Raw genomic sequence first — 13,942 nt, 5'->3', positions numbered from 1 at the left:
GAGGGCTCATAGGAAACACAAAGCAGGCTTGAATTACAACTGTATGTTGAAACATACTGAGGAAAAGATAAATATGAGTAGGATTTTCCAGAAACAGAGAAAATCCAGCACTTGATGATTTCTAGAGGAATAGACAATCAAAAATAAGGAACTGGAAGCTAAGAGTAAATAACACCCACCTGTGTACCTGGAGCTAAGTGAACTAGGGTTCTAATGTACCTTTAAAATTATATATTAAAAGAATTTCAGCTTTTTGAAGCCCATAGCCTGGTCATGAAAGACATCAGGGTAAGACTTGAGGGCCTGAAGCTGCAAAGTCATCAGCAGGATCTCCTGAAAGAATTTAGAACCTAGCTGTGCTGCATTTTTAAAATAATCTCATTTCTTCAGTGTTTCCTTTGTGCAAGCTGACACAGATACTAAATTGTGCACTCTTACACACACAAAGTCTTAACTGCTTTGTGAAAATAGACAAGATAATTTACCTTCCCTTTGTAAAGGCATCAGCATTTGCTACAGCAAGGGCAGGACATTACAACAGCTGATCATTAATGCCTAAGCATTCATTCAATTACCAAGAAAATCAATAAATTTAGCATTTAGGTACAGTTTGGATGGGTTTTTTTTCATCATTTCAATTTTTGTTCAAAGACAGAAATAAATGTCACACTTTGATTTTACCACACATAACACACTAAATAATAAAGGGTGGTACCTCTGAGGGTGCACATTAACCATTTAAAAATTCAATTTAAAAATTCAAAAATTTCACTCTGGAAAAAAAAACTAGAAACCCTTACAAGCTGGGGAAATATGGTTTTTAAGCAGCACCTCATTACTGTGTGCTCCTCAAAGTCTCATGTCAATCTGCAAACACAGAACAAGAACTTGATGGACAATATTTATAACTGATCTACAAAATGATTGTCACAGCCAAACAAAATTCAGTATAGACTGTAGGAACCAATGGCAATGTGAGTAAAACAAATAAAAAAATACAGCAGCCCTGAATATTTATTTGCAGGACTCATTTGCAGTATCTGAGTGTTTCTGGTGGTTTTTGGGGCAAGTCAGATGTGAAATAAAGGAAGACATGATTTTTACATTATCAAACTCAGTGATTATAGCTGTGAAGGCAAAAGATTCTCAGAAAAGAAGAGGCATTTGTGTCAAAGTTCCTTTGGGATAATTTTTAGGTCATTGTGGTCTCAGAGCCCCTCGGAGAAAGAACAGATTAATAATTTGCAATAATCTGAAAACGATGAAGAAAGTGCAGATCTGTGGCTGGAGCATATCCCATTCTGGGATGTGGAGCAGCCAGAAATGACCCCAAGATTATGGCCAAACCCCCTTCATATGAATATGAGGCATCTCATTCCATTCTTGCCACTTAAAGACTGATTTTAAGGCTTTTTCACATGTTTTTGTGCTTGGTCAGAAGGCTTGCTTGGAAATGGAAAGAGGGTACACCCCTCTGAAAACAGAGGCATTGAATCCACACCAAATCAAACCAAACATTCTTGAGGACATTTTAAGGAACTGTGTTCAGGAGCCTGGGTTTAGACATAAGGCTTAGGTGGTAAAATAAGCCCAGTAAAAATTCCATTGTCACTTTTTAAGAGGTTTCTGATGATTCAGCTGTTGCAGAATTGCATTTGAGCTACAAAAGATATCTGGACATCTCTTGATATTTGCATTTTTGAGCTACAAAAGATATCAAGACATCTCTTACTACTGCCTGTTCCCAAAGCTAAGGAAAATAACATTTTTCAGAAAAGGTGAGAATTAAAGGTCACAAAATGACTCAGTAGAGATGGTGAAGCAACAGACCAGTGTCCAAATCATCACTCTTTGCATATGATCATCTTTTCTTCTGATTTTTTTCTCACAGATTGCAATAAACAGCTTGACAACAGTAAAAATAAAAAGAAGACAACACTTGTAGCTTGTGCTAAAGAAACCTCAGCCAGTCCTGACCTAATTAAGGATATTTTTCAAGAGTGCTCCCTCATAATGAAAATATAAGCCTTCCCCTGAAATGCTGCCAGGGAAACCTTCCTCTGGGATTATAATTGTCTGCAGCAGTAGAGAATTAGACTAACTGGTGCCTCAAGTGGTTTGCCACTAATGAATTTGTGCTGCTTTGTTTCGCTTCTTGTTTAGGTGTTTGGATTTCTGTAGGTCTTCACCACTGTCCCTCCCCCAGAACATATGTTCTGCCAAATGAAAAAAAAAACGTATTTTGGGTTGTAATGGCAGGCAAATGCTCCATTATGTAAGTTAGCTCCTAAAACATTTAGTCTTGTTGCAAAGAGAACTTGAAGTGCACACTGAATGTTTGGAGAAGGCAGAAAACAGCACTGAATGTTGTCGAAACACTGAGGCAACAGAACTTTGGAAAGGATCAGATATTTTCATTCCAAAAGTATGTGCAAGAAACTAATCAAATTATTTATACCAAACTACAGAATGGAATGTTGTGCACAGCTTTGCTAAAAGTGGGATTTCCTCAGTGTTTTAAGGCTCCTCCTTCATGCCTAGCATGGAGAGGTGACTTGGGAAACACTTGAGCCCAGAGCTGTCCACCACCTCAGCCAGAGGCAGCAGGGTTGGGAAAGTGTAAATCAAAGTTAGAGGCATGATGAGCATGGCACCTGCAAGAGAAAATTGTCAGGATATTTTTAAATGCCCTGACAGGTTCATCAGCAGTCCCTAATTAACCAGAGAAAGCTGAAACATCTCCAGTCCAAAGGGGAGTATTGTCATCAGATTAAGAGGGATTTTACCTATTCTTTTAAAAATCTACCTTCTAGCATCAGATTTATTTTTTTTAATCAAATTACACCCTTTGGTGGGTGTATCTTAGGTCATGGCTAAGCAGAAATGCACATGCATCTGTGAGCCAATCTCTAATTTCACAATTGCACTTTTTCAGATGTCTCCTTCTCATTATTTTTTTTTTTTTTAAATACTAACAGGAGGCATAACTTTGTATCCTTCTGTTGTAATGTACAGCTCTGTACATTATTTATGGGTTCTGTCACTTCAGACTCCTGTACAGAAACGGTGCTAAATCCACAGGGTAACTCTGGTGCCAGAATTACAGAGAGTCTCAAAATCCTCAGTCAATGCCACCCACCCACCAGATGCTTAAAAGATGTCTGGTTATGAGAAACAACACAGAATAATAAACAACCTTAATAGCACAACAGATTCTTAAAAACAGGGCAATTCCAGGAGGAATTCATGCAGGAAAGCTCCTAATCAGAAAGGCTGGCACTTGTCTCCCAAGACACTTGGAATATGTGTGCCACATGCTTTGCACAGCTACTAGACACCAGGAATGGCTCAGTTTCATCAGAATATATTTCTGTTCAGTGTTGTTAAGTGCATATGGCAGCAGCCTCCTGGCTGGGTGGTGCATGGACAGGAATATGTCATAATTAAAGCAAACCAGTCTGAGGAGGGGCAATTAAAAGCGGCATCACTTGATGGATTCCACAGGGTCTGTTTGAGGGGAGTGTTGGTTTTTTTTTTAACTCCTATGAACCTTTAATACACGTCAGTTTTACAAAAGGTCATGAATGTGGTCGAAAATGTCTCCACCGGGTTGTTTTTTTTTTCCTTCTAATACAAATTGGTATTGAAATGAAAGAATATATTCACCTTTGTGAACAAGGTAAAGGTATAAAAACACTTCTGCAAGATCTCTGCATTTTGCTCCATAAAAACTCTCCTGCAAGATCTCTGCATTTTGCTTTGTGTCCCTTCCCCCTCTTTTTAGAAATCCTCCAACATTTTATTTCCAGGCAAAGCTGGAAGATGCTTGAAGTAACAACATTTAGAGCAGTGACCAAACTTTATGCTAACTTCCTTCAGTGACTTTATAAAATGTGATTATTTGTCACACAAAACACACACCAAAGGGAAAAACAGGGATCACAAAACATCATTTAGAAATTGTGTTTCAGTTCCAGAATTCACCTCATTCCAGAGAATCTCTTAATAAGATTCTGTAGACTTCATTCTGTGATCTCTTTCTGGGCAACCCCAAATTCATTTCTGCAGCTCAAAGCAGTGCTGGGGCAAGCCAGGTCATGTGCAAAGTGGGATTTGATTTCACTCTGATGGAGTTTGTGCTTAGCATGAGAAACACAAGATTTGTTTGAGGCAGTGCTTTAATTTCTAGGAACCAGAACAAACTTTCTATCTAATCTTTGGTCTTTCCAGATGAAGGTGTTCCATATTGCCTGAATTATTAATTTTGCCAAGATAGAGCCCATAGTTCCTGTATAAGTCTTAAGCTATAGAAAGGAATTTTGAGCCCCTACCCAGGATCCAGCATTAGTTTTTTTCCAATATATCTGTTTAAGCATGGCCTTGTCACTTAGGCTGACTTTGACTTTCAGTTCTTTCAACAGCAGGATGAGATACTATGAAGAAGCCAATTTACAATGTTTAGAAATACTTTATGACAATTTTATTATATATTTGCATCAGAAGTCAGTATTCCCACAGAAGTCTGTGGGCATAATTTCAAATAAATGAGCTGTTATAACAATAATAATTTCTTTTTCTTTTTTTTTTTTTTAACTTCCATTGCTATTTTTTAATTACAATTAAAAAATTGTTACAATTACTGTTAGATAAAAATAATTACATTTGTTCTCAATGTCAGGATTTGTAGGTTTCTGATGTTATAAGAACAACATAATTCATGTTTTCCCACTCATCAAAAAAACACCTTGACAACAATCACTCATTTCAACCACGAGTATGAGCCACATGCATGAACATTTAACTCAAAGGCAAACAAGACTCAGCTGGCAGATTGTCACCATGGTGTTTTCCCTTTGCTCTGATTCTGTTTCTCACCAAAGGCAGAACAAGGGCTCCCTGCATTTCTGTTGATTTGTGCAGCACAGAAATGTGCTCAGGGTGGTGTTTCAGGTGCCTGTGCTCACAGGGAGCTGCTGGAGAAGAGCATTATTTGCCTCATTCAGATTCTGAATTTAAAATGCAATAAGCAGACACACAACATTATGGAGGGATGCCAAGGGAGAGAAGTGAGAGGCAATAAAGAGCAATTCTCTAGCTCATCTCACCCTGGAGCCTGTAAAATTAGTGTGGATTTGTGTTGGAACCCTGATTACTGAGAATTTCAGGCTTTCTGTGCTGTCAGGCACTGACCCCCAAAGAGAACACTGCATTTGACCTGAGAAAGCTTCCAAAATTAAATTATAGAACTGGGATTTTGAGTGTGAAGTTTGAATAGAAGTGTGTAATATCACACGGTGGAAAACCTAAGGTTTAAATTTTTAGAATATAATAATACACATAAAACAAGATAGAAGTTTGAAGGCAGAAACTAATCCTCCTTCTTCACCTTCTCCTTCATAAATTTAAGTAGCATTGTGTAAATAGACAAAAAGTCTGCATTGTGGGCCATGAATAGTTGTTAGGTTAAAAATAAAAATAATTTAGGTGGCATTTCTTAATTGGATAGCTTATCCTTAGGAAAACCTTGTAAAAAGAGAAATACAACTCCATTCTTAGTCTGTCAAAGTACTGTAGAACTCCTAGTTTGTAAGTCTATAATAAAAATAAGAACTAATAAACATCTGAATCCAAACAAAAAATAGCATCTTACATGTTGAATCCCAACCTTAACAAAAAAAACCCCAAAAATCCATTAGATTTGCTTTTAAATAATGCCAGTTTTTGTTCAGGACCACACTACACACAGCAGTGACTCCTTGCAGAGCATCCCTGCATTTGTGCTTTCAGCTGCAGCTAGGCAGCGCAGGAACAACCAGGACAAGGCAACAAAGTTATCCAACTTCCAGAAAAATTCACTCCAGCTTCAAAACCCACTCTAACTCCTACTGGAGCTGATGAAAATTATACCAGAACCAAAACAGAGCTTTTTTTTCTTTTAAACCCTCATTTCATGTTCTCACTCAGAGGTTGCCTTAATGCCAGAGAGAGTCGGTGGCTCTGGTAATTGTGCAGAGCTCTCACAGAGTTCATTCCAGATTTTTATCTGCTTTGCTTGACAAGGAAAGCAATGGCATTGTCTGTTCTTTGTCAGCTCGTCAAATCTAGAATTTCACAGCGAATTTTTAGAAGCAAGATTAATGTTTAAAGAAACCACTCCTGAAAATCAGCAGCACAGGGGTGTAACTGGATAATGATATAATTAACTAGCTGGGTTCCAGTGGAACCCAGACCAATAAATTAATCCAGGCTGTAATGCTGAGTAGGCTGCATTGATCTCCAGTTTTTTCTCATAGTACATACTCTCCCTGCTTTATGCATAGGTACGTTAAATAGAAACCAAGATCATGGACCCAGGGACTCCAAGTATCAACCAAGCATCACAAAAACCCCACACTTTTAAAGCAAAAAACTGATAGACTTGAAGCATCTTGTGTATTTGAAATAAAGTTAACAATATTATATATATATATATATACAACTATGCCATTAACATAATTGACTCATTCTCTCTATAATCATGATTGAATAATTTTCTCTATAAAATACTATGTTTCAGCAATTTGTCCCACTAAGTTTATATTGTCTTGATATCAGGAACTCCAAGCATCACAAAACCCCCCACTTTTAAAGCAAAAAACTGATAGACTTGAAACATCTTATGTATTTGAAATAAAGTTAACAATGTTATGTATATAAGCAACTATGCCATAATCATGAATGAATCATTCTCTCTATAAATTACTGTGTTTCATCATTTTGTCCCACTAAGTTTATATTTTCTTGATATCAGGAACTCCAAGTATCAACCAAGCATCACAAAAACCCCCACTTTTAAAGCAAAAAACTGATAGACTTGAAACATCTTATGTATTTGAAATAAAGTTAACAATGTTAATATATGTATACAACTATGCCATAATCATAATTGAATCATTCTCTCTATAAATTACTGTGTTTCATCAATTTGTCCCACTAAGTTTATATTTTCTTCATATCAAGCACTCCAAGTATCAACCAAGCATCACAAAATCCCCCACGTTTAAAGAAAAAACTGATAGACTTGAAGCATCTTGTGTATTTGAAATACAGTTAACAATGTTATATATATATACACACAACTATGCCATAAACATAATTGACTCATTCTCTCTATAATCATGATTGAATAACTTTCTCTATAAATTACTGTGTTTCATCAATTTGTCCCACTAAGTTTATATTTTCTTCATATCAAGCACTCCAAGTATCAACCAAGCATCACAAAATCCCCCACGTTTAAAGAAAAAACTGATAGACTTGAAACATCTTATGTATTTGAAATAAAGTTAACAATGTTATGTATATATACAACTATGCCATAATCATAATTGAATCATTCTCTCTATAAAATACTATGTTTCATCAACTTGTCCCACTAAGTTTATATTTTCTTGATATCAGGAACTCCAAGCATCACAAAACCCCCCACTTTTAAAGCAAAAAAACTGATAGACTTGAAGCATCTTGTGTATTTGGAATAAAGTTAACAATGTTAATATATGTATACAACTATGCCATAATCATAATTGAATCATTCTCTCTATAAAATACTATGTTTCATCAATTTGTCCCACTAAGTTTATATTGTCTTGATATCAGGAACTCCAAGCATCACAAAACCCCCCACTTTTAAAGCAAAAAACTGATAGACTTGAAGCATCTTGTGTATTTGAAATAAAGTTAACAATGTTATGTATATATACAACTATGCCATAAACATGAATGAATCATTCTCTCTATAAATTACTGTGTTTCATCAATTTTTCCCAATAAGTTATGTTTTCTTCATATCAAGCATTCCAACTATCAACCAAGCATCACAAAACTCCCCCACATTTAAAGCAAAAAACTGGTAACCTTGAAGAATCTTGCGTATTTGAAATAAAGTTAAGAATGTTATTTATATATATACAACTATGCCAGAAACATAACTGAATCATTCTCTCTATAAAATACTATGTTTCATCAATTTGTCCCACTAAATTATATTTTCTTGATACATCATTTATCCTCTTTACTTTTTTGTTGTTTCTGTCATGCATTGGCCTGAAACATTTAGGCACAAATGCAACCTGACTCCATTCCAAGAGCAGCCACTGCCCAGAGTTTTTGCCATGGTGGATTGGGATTCTTTGATGCTAAGAAAAGCAGAGCCCAGCTCATAGAGCTGGCTCAAGCTGCAGAAGTGGCATCCTGCACTGGGAAAAGACTAAATTCTGTAGGTTTTTTTCACATAAATCTATTGCCAGACTCAACCACAGAACATGATCAACTGTCAGGAAAGGAATAAAAGTAAATGTCACCATCATATTTTCTGGAAAAATCTCTTTGCTAAGATTTCTTCTCCTGGCAGGCAGAGAAGCCTCAGAGAAAAATAAAAACAATAATTACCTGATTTGCTTCTCCTGTGTTTTGCTGCTTTGGAATGGGGTTTGGACATTATTTACCAACTGGTCATTGTTTGATTGGTTTCATGTGAATTGTTTTGACTTAATCACCAATCACAGTCCAGCTGTGTTGAGGCTCTGGAAGGAGTCACAAGTTTTTAATTATTATCTTGTTAAGCCTTCTGTCTGTATCCTTTTTCTATTCTTTAGTATAGTTTTAGCATAATATAATATAATATAATATAATATAATATAATATAATATAATATAATATAATATAATATAATATAATATAATATAATATAATATAATATAATATAATATAATATATTAATTCATATTAATTTATATTAATTTTAATATTATATAAATATTATATATATTTAATATAATATCAAAATTATATATTATATTATATTATATTATATTATATTATATTATATTATATTATATTATATTATATTATATTATATTATATTATATTATATTATATTATATTATATTATATTTTTAACATGACATAACATAATATGCCTTCTAAGAACATGGAGTCAGATTCATCAATTCCTCCTCCCTCTGGGGAACCCTGCAAATACCACAGGTAAAAACAAATGTATTTTGATTTTATGTTAGATTATATGCTTAGCTCATGCACCTCTACAAATTTTTCCTGATTGAACAGTTAAAAGTATCTCCACAGTGACCTTCACCGCTGTATTGTCATAGAACCTAGCAATGATTAATTTTGTCACATGAATAATGTAATTTCTTATGGATAGCAAATCTTCTACCTGATAATCACTTCTAGTGATCGAGGATTCGTGTTTTACAGTGCATCAATCAGAAAATGGCAGAAAAAGGGGTTTAGTTCAATCCAAGAAAAAGCAGTCAAGTCTTCCTAAGTCTACTGCATTTCTCATTAGTATCTCTATAAAGGAGATAGGTGTGAGGTATTTAAACAAATTTTAATAAATTCAGGTCAGTCCTGGATTGACTGCTAAAATGTTGTGTCACTTTTTGAGAAAATTCTTGGGGAAATTATTTTGGGAGATTTATTACTCAAAGAATTCAATATTTAATGCTTAATATTACTTCTATTTTTGCTTGTCAAAGTAATCTTGAAATAACAAGGAACAAATACTCTTCTAATTACATTTAACTTCTGATTATTCTTCCTTTGATCAGAGAACAAGGAGGGACCCAAACCCCTTCAGTGGTTTTATGATTCAGGATTTAGCACAAATTGCCTGCTGGCTTAGAATTCAACTTCTCTGACTTTCCCAGTTCCTAGAAAGGGCATTTATTCAGGAGCTGATTAAGTAATTTTTCCTTAATTGTTATATCAAAACTATAAAACACAAGAGCTAAAGCAGCAGCTTATTTACATACCAAAAGCTGGAGGCTGGTCTGTTGAAAAGTGTGTTAAATCCCCCAAAGCTTTCAACAAAGACGAGGCTGCAGCCTGAGAAACGTCTGAATCTATTTAGCACTTTCAGAGGAAAGCATAAGGAGCAAAGAAAAACCAAGGAAAATGTTTGGATTTCAACTTCCAGTATTTGGGGTTTGCAAATAACTTATTCTAGAGAGCAAGTGCAGCTCTAGAGCACAAATGCTCCTAAAGCATAGAAATGCTGGGCTTTGTTTTGATTCCCAAGATGAAAAGCCAAGCTCAGATTTAAATGTGCAAATATTGAACACAATCAAAGCATTCCTATTTACTTGAAAATTCAATTCCCTGAAGAAATATTACAGCTTTAGGGATATATGCTAATTCTAATTGCATCCATAAGCCAATTGAACAAAACCAAACTCTCCAAAATAAATTCTGATGAAAAAAACACTCAGACCCTACGAAAGTTTCAGCTCAATTAACATGCAGGCCTCAATTAACACAAGGCAGTCTTAGCTAATTCTGTGGAGTGGGATGCAGCAGGAAATCTGCATTTTTAGGTGAATGTCAGAAAAAGTATTTTAACAACAATTAGTCTTAGTGCCTGAAGTTTCCAGGAGGTTTGGGAAGCACTGACAGAGCTCCATACCCTTGTCCCACAGTGGGAGGAGGATCTCCATCATTAAGGCTTCTCAGGGATAATTAAAGATCCTCCAGGGAGTACTGAAAATCCAGAAATTCTGATGCAGACATTTAGCACAAGAATAAATTCCGTCCTAAATTCTGATGCCAGATTTCACACTTCCTTAAGAGTGACCTAGAAAAATTGTCATTGTGAATTGAGGAGCTGGGATTGAAAACATTATCAAAGCATGGAGACAACAACATTTAGGCAATGCCAGCAAGTCATGCCCACACACACACACAATTTTGCAAATTTCTATTTCAATCACAGCACAAAGATATTCAGACAGATCACAGATAACAACCTATTACTGCTTTTTTCCTTAGCCCCATAGTCATATCTACCATTATTTGACCTGACTGTCTTCATTCAACCTGATCTTCACCTGATTTCAGACTTCAGTGTTAGTATTTTTCTTTTTTTAAATTTAGAATGAGCCCAAAAAACACCCAATTAAAAAATAAAAGAAGATTTATTACCTCTCTAGAGACTCCCCAAGTCTCTCTAATCTCTCTCTTATCACCCAGGGCCTGACAGAACATGAAAAGGATTCTCAAATTTTAAGATAACACTTATGGTGTGAGGAGGGGACACTTCTACCAGCCCCAAATGTGTTGACAGGAATGAAGCCCACCAATGCTTGAGGTATTCAATGATTCCAAAACAAGCCTTTATTTCTGGCTAAAGAATTCCGTGCCAGAACCTGACAGCCTCCAGAAGCTCCAGCATTCTGCTTAGCAGAGATAAATCTACTGCACAAAAATGAAAGGAATCCGCTGCACTTAAAAATATTTCAGTGACGCAGCAACCAGGAATCAGCCACTTGCACTTGGAATTTTCCCCTCTTTGATGCCTTAACACATTGTACCCAGGAAATCAGATAAATAAGCAGCGCAGTGAGAACCATTTCAACAAATCTGCCCATAAAATAGTGAAAGCTGAATTCCAGTTCAGGTGCAATACTTGGAAATGGGGTATTTGAATAAGTCTATCATACCAAGATTAAAACTGGAAGATATTAAATTTAGTCTTGTTTTCAAACAGTTTGATTGCCATTTTCATCCTTTGCCTCCAATTCTGGACATGTTTTTAAAATATCAATCAATTCTTCTGACACATTTATAAGGGGCAGGTAAAACAATCTGGATTAAAAAAAACCAACCAGAATTATATTTCATGACTAAATATAATCAATTTGGGTGACTTAGTCAAAATTTCCACATCTCCAAAAAAAGTGATTATTCATATCCATCAAACATAAATGATCTATTCTTTTTGTGATTTATATAAATTGAGCACTTGCTTCAAGTAGAAGACAGTGTTTTGTGTCTTTTACACAGGACTAAGGTCAGATGACAGATGATAGAAGTGCAAAGTAATTCATCAGAAAGACATACAACTATTTTTGCCAGATTTTTTTCCAGTCACCTCTTAGATTAAAACCCCTTATGCCTGTATACTAGAAGAGATTTTTATCATTCTTACCCTGAAAATCAGCCCTATGCTTATTACTGCACTTGATCTGGAAATTTTTACCAGCATTCGTGTAAAATCCCAAATTTTCATGACAGCACTTTGTTCTCTAGTAAATAGCTTGTATAAATAGTACAGCTGTAAAACTCTTCAAAGAAAAACTTATAAAGTTTAGTTGTTTTGTTGTGGATTTTTTTTTAACAAGACTGAATTTGTGGTTGTTCACACAAAAAAGAATCAGGCTTTCCAAAGCAGACCACCTATTCCCACAGATCAGACATGTCAGTTTTACTGAGTAATCCCAAGAGGCTGGGAATGGATGGCATTTATCCAAAACTCTTCTCCTTATTGCCGCAGCTCTCCATTAAAGTCAGAGGCCAATTCCCCAAAGTCATCTATTTCTAATGTATTAATTAAGTGCAGGAATACCTTCGAGGATATGGAGGCTCAAACTTCTGCCACCCTCACATGTATTTATGTCCTACACGACAGCATTTTCCTCTCCCTCAATCCCCAGCTCCACAAAGCATCACCCAGCAGCATCACTCTGCAATGGCATCTGCGGCGAGGCCAGCTTTTCAATCTGCAGCAAACCAGGGGAACATAAAAAGGAAGGGACATTAATTAATATTTGCTAATGAAGCATTTTTAGGAGGAAAAGCTGTTCTTGCTGGTTTTCCCTCAGCTGCCAAACCCGGAGCTCTCCGGGGCTGGATTTTGGATTTGGGGAGGCGCCCGGGGCCGGCAGTGGCGGGGTTTGGCCAGCAGGTGGCGCTGCCCGTTCCCAGCGCAGCCAACAGGGCTCGGGATCGGACGGACGGACGGACAGACAGACAAACTGCCCCTCTCGCAGCTCCTACAAACCCGGTGACAAAGCCCGTTTGTTAGGAAATTTAAAAAAATAAATAAATTTTAAAAAGAGGGGGTGGGAATCTGAAAAAAACAGAAACTTCCGCAGAAGACAGGGGAGGGTTTGATGTGCAGCCTTGGGAGAGGCTTGGATGCTTGGATTGATATAAAAATAAAATTATTTTTATTTAGTAATTAAGACAGAAAAATTAAGCTGAAAAATTATTAAGCAGAAAAGACATTAAACAGAAAAACAATGAACTTACATTTCTGTAGTTGTAAGAGAGAATATGCCTTAATTTAGTGAGAGACTGCATTGGTAAAATGGTGAAGGGTTTATAGTGTAGGGGTGTGGTCGTATGGAGTAAGATCAGAGTTCAGAAGTTAGAATAGAAGTATATGTGTGCCTGTGAGTTAAAAGCCCACTGGGCAAAAGTATCCACAGTGCAACAGAATTAAATAAAGGTGATAGGTTAGAAAAGCAAAATAAACCCTGTGGCAGCTGTCTGTTGGGTTAGAAAGTTCTGTATTGCCTTGTAACAAAGAACCTGTGACTGCTCTGAGCTATGGCCCAGTTCTTGCTCCTGTAAAACCTCACAGCCTCTGAGGCTGATGTTTATCTGAGCAGTGAATTGTTCTTAACCTGAAAATATCCCATGTCTTCATTAAAAGCAGCAACAGTGATAAGAGGGGAAGAAACACACTCAGGTTCTGGTTTTCCGCCTTTGGGAATGTAAGATTTAAATATCTGAGGATGCTGTGGTGTTTCCAAAGCTCAAGGGCCTTTGCATACAGTGAAATGAATTCACTAATTGTGAAGAGAGATGAGTTTGTCCTCCATTGATGGGCAAGGTTTGTAGACCTCAGAATTTGTAGACCACCAGTCCCTGAGTTTCATTAATTTATCCATCAGAGAGACAAGGAGGAGAAATTCCTGAAGGAAACTGAACCAAACCAGATTGTCTCTGCAGCACCAGTAAATGGTAAACAGTTTTACAAGTGATGGGTAAATCCCATCACTTGTAAAAACCAGTTTTGCACAACTGGTAAAACCAGAGGCCCCGAACTGGTGCCCTGTCACTGACATATTTTATGAAAAATCCCTTTGCCAGGATTTTT

At 36.3% G+C, this 13,942-nt stretch overlaps 1 long non-coding RNA gene across 1 annotated transcript in view; it reads right to left on the bottom strand.

The window, feature by feature from the left end:
• Positions 1-10,396: 10,396 nt before the first annotated feature.
• Positions 10,397-13,942, bottom strand: part of LOC135448653 (uncharacterized) — a 74,920-nt gene continuing 71,374 nt past the window's right edge. Inside the window, exons 3-4 of the long non-coding RNA XR_010440547.1 lie at positions 12,404-12,557; positions 10,397-10,633 (exon numbers count right to left, since the gene is read on the bottom strand). This is a non-coding gene — a long non-coding RNA (uncharacterized LOC135448653). The remainder of the gene's footprint in view (positions 10,634-12,403; positions 12,558-13,942) is intronic.

Source organism: Zonotrichia leucophrys, chromosome 5, assembly GCF_028769735.1.
Source record: "Zonotrichia leucophrys gambelii isolate GWCS_2022_RI chromosome 5, RI_Zleu_2.0, whole genome shotgun sequence".
In the NCBI taxonomy this organism is placed as follows: domain Eukaryota; kingdom Metazoa; phylum Chordata; class Aves; order Passeriformes; family Passerellidae; genus Zonotrichia; species Zonotrichia leucophrys.
This window is presented reverse-complemented; position numbering and strand designations above follow the sequence as displayed.